The sequence below is a fragment of the Podarcis liolepis genome, assembly GCF_965112155.1.
Source record: "Podarcis liolepis genome assembly, chromosome: 5".
In the NCBI taxonomy this organism is placed as follows: domain Eukaryota; kingdom Metazoa; phylum Chordata; class Lepidosauria; order Squamata; family Lacertidae; genus Podarcis; species Podarcis liolepis.
Genome location: NC_139556.1, coordinates 24,329,855 through 24,340,387, shown reverse-complemented (window position 1 = coordinate 24,340,387; position 10,533 = coordinate 24,329,855). Strand labels below are relative to the sequence as shown.

Genomic DNA, 10,533 nt, shown 5'->3' with positions numbered 1-10,533 from the left:
GTTTCTATCCCAAAGACACCCGAGGCAACGTATACCTTAAAAACCCCAATACAATTCATTACACTATAAAATCCTTGGAAGTCCAATAAAAACCAGCATAATACTTTACTGATTCATCAATTATGGATAGGCAGAGTGGTCAGCAATATGAATTTGCATCATCAAATGGTTACATTAATAGGAACATCTATTGGGTCCTTTTTTTGGTAATAGAGGATAGACAAATGCAGATAATGAAGAGTTTGAGATATCTGAGATTCACAGAATTTGTTGTCTTCATTATTATAAAAGCCAACATGTTCATGTACTGATTTACAACATATGAAAGATACTATGAACTTCAAGGCTTGGTCCTGATCCCTGCCATGTCAACCACGTTTGGCTTGAATTAACAAAATTTGATCAGAACTTATAGATAGTAGGTTTTCATTGGCTAACACTTGAGCTGGACTGAAAATCTCCCTCCCCCATTTCACAATCCCAGTTGTATTCAACTTCCATAGGATGATGAATAATCTGGCATATGGGAAGTATTGCAAGAACATCTGGAGAATACATGAAATCAATATTCACAAAGAATTTTTGAGGGGGAGCAAATTATATTATGAATATAAAAGGTCAGGAAACATTAGAAGGGAGAAAAGAAGAGTGTAGGATACAAAGAAAAGGGGGGATGACAAAGCATAGAAATGACAAGGCTATCTAGGAATATTGCCATTTAAAATATTTGTTCTGGTTTTTGTTTTGCTTTTTGTAATCTGCAATTGCACCGTGATCTTCCTGATTATTATAAACTAGCTGAAATCTAGAAGCTGCATTTTTTTTTAATTTACCTTTTCTACCTCTCCTTCTGGGTTTCTGCTTCCATAACTTGACAAGGAGCATGCTAAGGATCATCTTCTACTTTGGCGATCACTCGTAGTGGAGTAAGATTGTCTTCAATACACATGGTTTTAAAAGTGAGCCCATAAGTGACTGTGGAGGCCAATTCTGGATCCACACGTCCTTCCACAGTGGGGAAATAGGTTTCTGGGTGGGAAGTGATCACGGTGAGGGTTTACAATATCTGAGGCAACCCTTCCTGCATCCCAAAATGGTTCAAAACTTCTAGGGTGACAATGGACAGCTTCAAGAAAAATGCAGAGAGCAAAGCCAACCCCTGTATATGGCGTTCATTGACCTAAGGCCTTTGACACCATCAATCATAATACCCTGTCCTTCTGAAAACTGGCTGCCCAGATGCTAAGGGTAAGCCAATCTTGAACACTTTCTTAGCACAACTGTATCCATTGCCGGTCCCCTGGCAACCTGGAGCAAGGCATTATGACATCATCAGGGAGCTTGGCAACAGTTCATGATGCTGCCTGCTTGACTTTCTGGCCAGCTGGCACAAAATCTCATGGCCAAGGGAAAACGAAACAGTGAAGAAAATGAGAAGGAAGAGATCCATTGTGCTACTGCTGCTGCTGCTGCAGAAGAAGAAAGATAGCTGTCTGAATATATGAGCCTCTTCCTCTTCGGCTCTTGGAGTAGTGGGAGCGATATGCTCTCTGAGCAGTAGTGGAATGCTTCTTTGTGAATGTAATTAAAGAAGAAGGTAGAATATCTTAAGAGACTTAAGGAAATCCCTGTGTGCTTGAGAAACTTTTAAATACATTCTGGAATGAAATCTGCAAGAGTCTTCAAATCCCTGCATTGAGGTAATATGAAAGTTCACCTAAGAGATTTCCAAACATATGTTTGTATGTGATCTCAATGCAGCTTGCCCTCTTTCCATGACCTAGTTCCACCACCAGCCAGTCACCATGAAGCAAGAGACTAGATCAAGAGAATTGGTTAAAAAAAGCAATGTTATATAGTATATGTTGTTGAAGAAAAAATCTCAGTAGACACATTTATTTCTGTTGCTCCTCCATAATGCACTCTAGGGAAAGAACCCTCCTGCTCTTTGCTGGTTCTCTTTGTGTTTTACTCTTGTGGCAGAGCATCTGTAAAAGAACAAGCACCATCTTCCCTTTTAGCAATGGTTCATATAATCTGTAGCAAGTCGAGCAGAAAAAGTAAATCTCCATCATTGGGTTCTTGAGAATCTGGAAGTGTTTCCCAAGTAGGGTTGTGTGCTCTCTGGGTTTACACTCGGGCAACCCAGACAGATGGGTGGGCTACAAATAATAAAATAATAAAATAATAAAATAATAAAATAATAAAATAATAAAATAATAAAATAATAAAATAATAAAATAATAAAATAATAAAATAATAAAATAATAAAATAATAAAATAATAAAATAATAAAATAATTATTAAACCTCAATTTTGGGGGGTTTATACTTTTTCTGGTGTCTATGAGGAGGACTTGAATTTCTGGGTAGGGGACAAGGATCATCCACTCCCAGTCTCTTTCCTCCATTCCAGCATAATTTTACAGTTCCCGATGCTTTTTTTCACTTTCATGAAGAGTGACTAACAGCCGGACAACTTTTCACGCATAGCCATTCCCTGTGAAAACATATGGGAAAAGGGAGAATGGCTTTGCACATGAGGTCATCTAGGAGAGACTTAAGATCTCTTCAAAACTCTTTGATGAAAGCAGAAATAGGCTGAAATTTATCTGAAATTTCTCTCCCTTCCCCCATTTTCTCCACCCACAATTTTGGGTCAGCTCTACCATTTTTATTTTAAATTGCAACCCTGTTTCTGGAGCATTTGAATTGTGGAGCTAAAAGTTCCCCATGTGGTGACAACTTAACAGAGAAAGGCAGTTGCAAATTGGCATATGTTGCTGTCAAATCTGTCAGTCTTATGGAGAGAAGGAAGGCAACATTAAACTTATTTTAACATTTATTTTACTGACACTGCATCTCCTCCACACAAAACCTCACTCTCCTCCAACTCTGCCTGGCTACATAGAAACAAATCCTGGATGTCTTCTACAGCAGAGCAGAAATGTAGGAGAAAGTGCTGCAGGTAAAGAACTGACTTTCTCCTTTTTTTAAACCTGGGAAATTTGAATACAGCACGTGCTGATTTTTCAGGAAAGGACGTCTCCCATGCATTAATCCACTGCTGAGTTAAAGCATGGGGTGCTACAGAAAGAAAGACCGACTTAACAGTAAAATGAAGGGACCAAGCCAAGAAGAAAAGTGTGTGCGGCTGTCAAAGTTATGCAGCTAAGAAATCACTGAGGCAGGGAGCCTTCTGACAATGGCAAGTGTGGAGCGCAACTGAGGGCTTGATGTTATGAATGATAGGTTAAAAAGTTTCCGGATGTGGAGGGGCTGACATGCAACCACATCCCTGCAGTGAAGAAATTACCTAGCTGCAGAGTCCCAGTCGCCCTGCTGTTTATACAGAATTGCTTTAATAAGACCGTAAAAGAGGAAATTACAATGGCACAAAGCAGAACAATATGTATAGTTCAGTGGGAAAGCCATAAAACAAGCAATAGGGAGTATTGCTCTCGCAGCTTGGCCCATTATTTTAAGGGGCACTGCTGCTCAGCAAGGTATGCTGATGTTAGAGATGATTACCAAGGCTTGAAGTCAAGGAGGGCCCAAGATGCTAAAGCTCAGATGTGCTAGCAAGTGATGGCACAAGCGTACGTTCTATGGCAGAGATTGTATGGATACCTGAATATTGGCTAGATGGACAAGTCAGTCCATCAGTTCTTTAATGGTTGGTTCTAATAGCTGATATTTCACAGTCGTTATTTGATGGATGGTATGTTATGGATTTGAATACAACCTATCCATTCTTAAGGAAATCAGCCCTGAGTGCTCACTGGAAGGACAGATCGTGAAGCTGAGGTTCCAGTACTTTGAGGGGACAACAGAGGATGAGATGGTTGGACAGTGTTCTCGAAGCTACCAGCATGAGTTTGACATTTAGTATTAGACAGCTTATAAGATTTCATATGTGACGGTTGCTAAATCAGGCAAGAGATGTCACCAACCTAAACCACTCACATTTTGAGGAAAGCTTTTCATACTTTTTTTTTTTAAAAAAAAGGGAGTTTCAGTCTTGAATTTGACACCTGACATTCAAAATCTGAATTGTGAGACTGAACATTTTAGTGAATATTTGTGGACATTCATTTAGGATCAGCATAGTATTATCACTGATATTATGTGAAACTTTTAAGCTATCATATGTTGAAGCACAGTAGTCCCACTTGTGACTACCCTACTGCTTCAGCCAAATTTGCTGGCACGAAATCCTGGATCTTTCAGAATAGTTGACATCATGATGTATCAACAACTAATCAGCCATCAAGAATCCTCTTTAATAAAAATGCCTTGTTGTTTTCCTTAGGATCATTTCCCTTAGGACCAAAAAGTCTGTTAGGCATCTCTTTACAAGCAAGATTCCATGATGAGATGTGAGCGTTTGAAGTTTTTATTTGAGTATGAAGTTATATTTACAACAACAACAACAAGCTGAGGTGCATTCTGTCACATGATCCGCCGCATGCATACCAAAATGGTGTACTCTTAGGAAGGCTGTACAGATTGATTTCTCTGTAGGTGTCAAGCAGACCCCAGGCATCAGCATATCACTCTAGATTGCCCCCAGTGTTTCAGGCAGATAAAGAAAGACGCAAAAAAAGTTATATTTGAGCTCTGCAGTGTTTAACTTCTTTATTGGTTGTGGTGATCCAAAGCAACAGACCAGGCTCAGAATCCATCTTCTCCAAGTTTGACCTGTGCCCTAAGCTTTACTGCTTTTAGTGATGAATGCTAAGCACTTTCCTATTCAATTTTGCTGGGCAAAATGTAAACATGGCTTTCATAAGCAAGCTTTTACGAAGGAAATCTATACATCTCTCTCTCTCTATATATATATATATGTATATAATTTTTATTATTTGCTTTGCATCCTGCAAATTTATTCTTATTCTTTTCAAACATCTCATCTGGTTGGATTCAGGAAAACAACAACTCTGCATTTATAAAGTGTCAAAAGGTTGGCATCATTTCTTGAGATAATTGTTACCATGTAAACTGACTGCTCACTTCATGCTGTAATAAGTCATGTAACTGGCTGTAATTTTCCTCTGTTTTCAAGCTTCCAGTAGATTCCAGGGATCTTGAAAGTTAAATCTAAAGTTGCCTGATTTATTCAATGGTGGCAATCTAGTCTTTTATATATTGTATGTGTTTGGATTATTCATGTATTTGAATGACTTTGTATGATTGTATGATTTTATCGTTTAAACTTATGCCAATAAAGGCCAATAACAACAATAATGACTAGTGCAGCTGGCCTTCTTAATATACATTTTGTTGTTGTTGTGCAAATAGCAGTCGGAGGAAAGCCTGAGCAGTCTCTGGACCATTGGCAGTGGGTAGATTGGGGAGGAGAAGTTAAAATTTCTCTCTCTGCCACAAGGAAGCCTGACAAAAAAACACCTCTTCAAAGTTTCAATTTTCATTTCAAGGGACACTCCCAGTGGGTTTTACAAAAAAACACCACACACACCCTGTCAGGCCCATGGTGCAGTATGAGAGTATTAAATTCCTCATCCCTCATAGTCCCAAGGCTGCTTCCTTGCAGAGCTATTTATATAACAAAAACGCGCACATTAATTGTTGTCATGCAGTTAGCATCATGCACACCCTTAGACACGGGTAATTACTCTAGATCAGGCATAGGCAAACTCAGCCCTCCAGATGTTTTGGGACTACAATTCCCATTACCCCTGACCGCTGGTCCTGTTAGCTAGGGATGATGGGAGTTGTAGTCCAAGAACATCTGGAGGGCCGAGTTTGCCTATGCCTGTTCTAGTTTTAACTTCTGATGGGGAAGGGCTACAGATCAGAGGTTGAGACATCTGTTTTATTTGCACATGGTTTCAAATTCCAAGCCCTGGCATCTCTAGGCAGGACTGGCCTGAAACATAGGAGAGGTGCTGCTAGTTAATGAGCTAAGTGGACCAATCGACTGGCTCTGTATGAGACAGCTTCCTATGTTTCTGTTATGCCGCATTTAGGTTTAACATTATGCTGCTGCAGCAAGTTGTGCACTCTAGGAGGAAATGCCTGGGACCCAAAATTGATGTTGACCGCTCCCCCCCCCCCTCAAAAAACAGCTCCATACTCACTTGTTCCCTTTTCCCTTTAGAGTTTACTTCCTGGAAGACATAATGTGCGTTTTCCCTCTCTCACTCCTCCAGGGAGCGTGGGCAGGGAAACACACAATGTGATTAATGTCATGGGAACATGTTTCAAGGACAGAGCTAGAGAACGGCTTCCTATTCGCAGAAGCAAACCAGTACTTGGCGTCACACCTAGTTCTGTTCAGAACAAGCACAACCACGACCAGTCAAAACTCTCTGATAAGTATATCTATAAGATTTTTTTTATTAAAAAATCAGTAGCATGTTATTCCTTTTCATTGGCCATAATTTCAAAAGCAAAGGAGATAAATAAAAATAGAACATTCTGAAAAGCAGATATAGTCAGAGATATTGTGCCATTGGGTGAAAACGTTGGTTACGTTCACACAGGACTCATCTACACTAACATTTGTTCCACATTTCTAGGCACAGAATGAAGCTTTCCAGGTCTGTGTCCAAGCACTTTTTGGTGGTGGCGCCGTTGCTTTCCCCATGAAAACCCGTTCCTTACCGCTGAATCAGAGCAAATGGAAATCCATGGAATACCCAAATTTCTGTTTGCTCTGATTCAGCAGTAAAGTTTGTGTTTTCCTGGGGAAAGTGGTGAGGAGAGGTGAGGGGAAAGTACTCAGGCACAGCCCAGAAAAGCACAGACCTGTCCCTAGAAAGCATGGGGCAAAAGGTATTAGTGGATAAGCCCATACTTCTACGTTTTTAGGCTTACATTTTGATCTCCTTAGAAAATGTAACTTTTGGTGAAAAGATGGGGCTTGGAAGAATGGTGCTCATACATCATATTTCATGGATCCGACACCCCTAATGCGGTCTGGCTTTGTTAACAATCAGGTCCCAATCCTGCCAAAGTTCAAGCCACATCAAAATAGCTCTATTTTGCCTTCCTGGATGAAAGACTCCTCTGCCTCTCCCTGCCCCCCGCTCCATCTCAAACCTTCTCTGGAGAAAAAAGATGGCTCATAGTGAATGTAGAACTCAAGATTTAAGAGCTGGGTGCTGCTCTAAGGAGCATGGGGACTTCCCAGCACCAATACATGCTCATAGCAACACCCAAACCTGAAGTTTATGGTTCCACAAACCTTCCTTGTGATGTCCCACCATCTCTGGTTGCTTTGAGAAGGGAGAGAGGATGAAGCAGGGACAATTTGCAGTAGAGGTTGACAGTGAGGTGACCTCTATTCTCACCATGTTCCTAATTTGTTATTTACAGTGGAACCTCGTGTTGCGTACTGTCCCCCTTGCGAATGCTGCGGGTTACAAGCTCCACTAACCTGGAAGTAGATGCTACCGGATGTGACCTTTGCCCCGGGATGCGAGCGGAAGTCAAGCGCCAGCAGTGCAGCAGGAGGAGGAGGCACTATTAGCGAAAGCGTGCCTCGTGTTACGAATGGTTTTGGGTTGAGAACGGAATTCCAGAATGAATTAAATTCGTAACTGGAGGTACCAATGTATAGGGCCTATTCCCCACTGGGGAATGTTCACCTATCACTAGCAACGTATGAAGTGGCTCTCTGGTTTTCACTGATACTCAAGAATGTTCAAAATAGACAACTTACTAAACCATGGGGTAACACAGAAAGTAACAATGATGCCTTATACACAGGGCATCCAATTTGTCGTCTTTGCTTAAAGAAAACCTGCAGCTACAATGCTGGCCTAACAACCAGGTCTCCTCTTTGTCTCCTTCCATTTTGCAGTGCTTTCTAGAGTGGCCACTGTCGGAAGCGTGTCATTACTCGAGTGCTAATGAATTTTCATTTTATTAAAACACTTTAAGGCTAGAAAGTGTGCCCCCAACTCATTACTGTAGTAATTGAGTATACATATTTATTTCTCTGCCATAATAGCTAAAGTGCTTAATAAAATTGCTCCGGTACAGGAAAGAGGCTGTAATCATTGAGGGGCAACAAATAAGAATTGTGCAAATTTACCAATTGCACTCTCTAACTACACTCTGATGGTTCATAAAGGAAAGCTGGCTGCTTGTATGCACTCTGGTTTATGGCCGAAAATATAATTCCTTTTAATAAAACATACAGCACATTACACAGTGGTAAGGTCGGTTCTTTGCTGCTCCGAATATAATACAATTTTATTTTGGGATTATTCTCTTTCAGGACTGCTATGGCCACAAGCCAGAACGATGTGTGTACTCAATGTTCTTATTGTCAGGTAGGGCAGACAAGACTCCCAAAGGCATTCAGTCCTCTAATAAAAGTATTGCCTTGCCAGATCTGACCAATCCCCAGCGAGGCAAACACCCTGTTTCCAACAGCAACCAGCCAGAGGCCCCTAGAGAGTTCACAAGCAGGGCATGAAAAGCAATGACCATCTCCGGCTGCTCGTCTCCAGCTTTTGGTATTCAAGGATATCGTGCCGCTGGACAGAGAGGAGCTATAAAGGCATCGTGACTCACTGCTGGTGATAAGACCTAGGCTCCAAGAATTTGTCCAGATTTGTGAATGCATCTCTTTGCCCTGTTACGGCTTGCAACCAGGAAGTTCCACTTGTACACATAAGGTACCCAACCACTGACAAAATTGCAAAGAATGGCTTGCAATATTAATGGAGGTCGGGAGGGGGGGGATGCTAGCCAAATTTGATGGGAAAAAATCCTGCTGCACTCACAGGTCCAAGCTATTCATCAGGTTCTCTCGCAAGACCCACTTTCACTGCTAAATCCATGGTAGCGACCTTAAAGGTAAGGGTAAAGGGACCCCTGACCATTAGGTCCAGTCGTGGCCAACTCGGATTGTGGTGCTCATCTCGCTTTACTGGCCGAGGGAGCCAGCGTACAGCTTCCGGGTCATGTGGCCAGCATGACTAAGCCGCTTCTGGCGAACCAGAGCAGCGCACGGAAACGCCGTTTACCTTCCCACCAGAGCGGTACCTATTTATCTACTTGCACTTTGGCGTGCTTTCAAACTGCTAGGTTGGCAGCAGCAGGGACTGAGAAACGGGAGCTCATCCCGTCGTGGGGATTCGAAGCGCCGACCTTCTGATCAGCAAGCCCTAGGCTCTGTGGTTTAACCCACAGCGCCACCTGTGTCCCTCTGGTAGAGACCTTATGGCAGTCCAATTCAATTACATACTATCAGGAGTGTGTATGGCTATTATTTATATCACTCATGCAGCAGTAAGGGCCGAGGGGATGAAACAGCAAGTTGCCTCATAATATGTAAAATCAGTCACATAGTTATACATTTCGCTACATCATCGGTTGACAGAGGCAGGGAAATGCACAATGTAATGATGCCATGATACAGGGTATCATATTGTGGGGTGAGAGGGAACTCAACCTGAAGGTGTCATTTTCAGCAGCAGCCTTGTGTCTACATATATACAGTCTTACCTTGGAAGTTGAATGGAATCTGTTCCGGAAGTCCATTCAACTTCCAAAATGTTTCTGATTGGCTGCAGCAAGCTCCTGCAGCCAATCGAAAGCCATGGAAGCCACGTTGGATGTTCAGCTTCCAAAAATAGTTCGCAAACCGAAACAGCCACTTCTGGGTTGGCAGCACTTGGGAGCCAAAACGTTAGAGAACTAAGCTGTTTGAAAACCAAGGTCCGTGTGTGTGTGTAAACAAAAGATCCTAGGACAGTGTACAACATTAAAAACTTAATTTACACAGCATAATAATAAAAATGCAACACACAGCATAATAATAAATAAAGTAATCATAATAGCAGTCTCTCTCTCCCACCCACCCCCTATTTACCATATTATTTAATAGCCAAAGGCCTAGACAAAGAATGGCACAGGGTGAATCTCTCTGAGGAAAGGATAATATTTAGTTATAATATGTAGTTCCACTCCCTCACTGGTCTTAGGAAACCCACTATTTCTCACACAAGGAAATATAATCTATCTTTGCTATCTTCTCTTCTTTTACAAATGCTACATAAATCGTATTATTTTCTGAATTATTATTTATTTTACGTTTCCCTTCCAACGAAAAGCACTTAAGTTGATTACACAATTAATTTTATTAGTTTCAGCCATAGCTGATAATGAGACAACCTAGGTTTTAGCAGAAGCTGAACTGTAGCAGAAAGGAAACAGTGCCTGTGTTGTGATCAAGACATGACAGGATGAATATTGCTACCTCCTTACATTCCTAGTTTCACTACAGCCCTAGTGTGAGCATATTGACCTAGAATTCCAAAATATGTCCTGATCAACACAGGAAGTTAATATCTTTGTCAGCTTCCCATGACTGTGTCCAAAATGCAAGAGTTTATAAAGGAAAAGGAGACAGGAGGCATGAAGAGTGGAATGAAACAATCAACTTGACCCCAAGTGTTTGCCTACTGGGAAATTCAAAATTAATTTTCAGGTTCAGAAATTTTATGGAGGTGGGGGAGTTTAAATAAATCTAACCAAATCTGGTCAGGAGAGGTCC

General features: G+C 41.4%; 1 long non-coding RNA gene across 1 annotated transcript; it reads left to right on the top strand.

Moving 5' to 3' along the window:
* The first annotated feature begins 1,376 nt into the window (after window positions 1-1,376).
* On the top strand, window positions 1,377-4,616 carry LOC310707760. The gene is made up of 2 exons (XR_014526723.1): window positions 1,377-1,700; window positions 4,312-4,616. It is a non-coding gene; the product is annotated as an uncharacterized lncRNA (long non-coding RNA).
* Window positions 4,617-10,533: the final 5,917 nt, after the last annotated feature.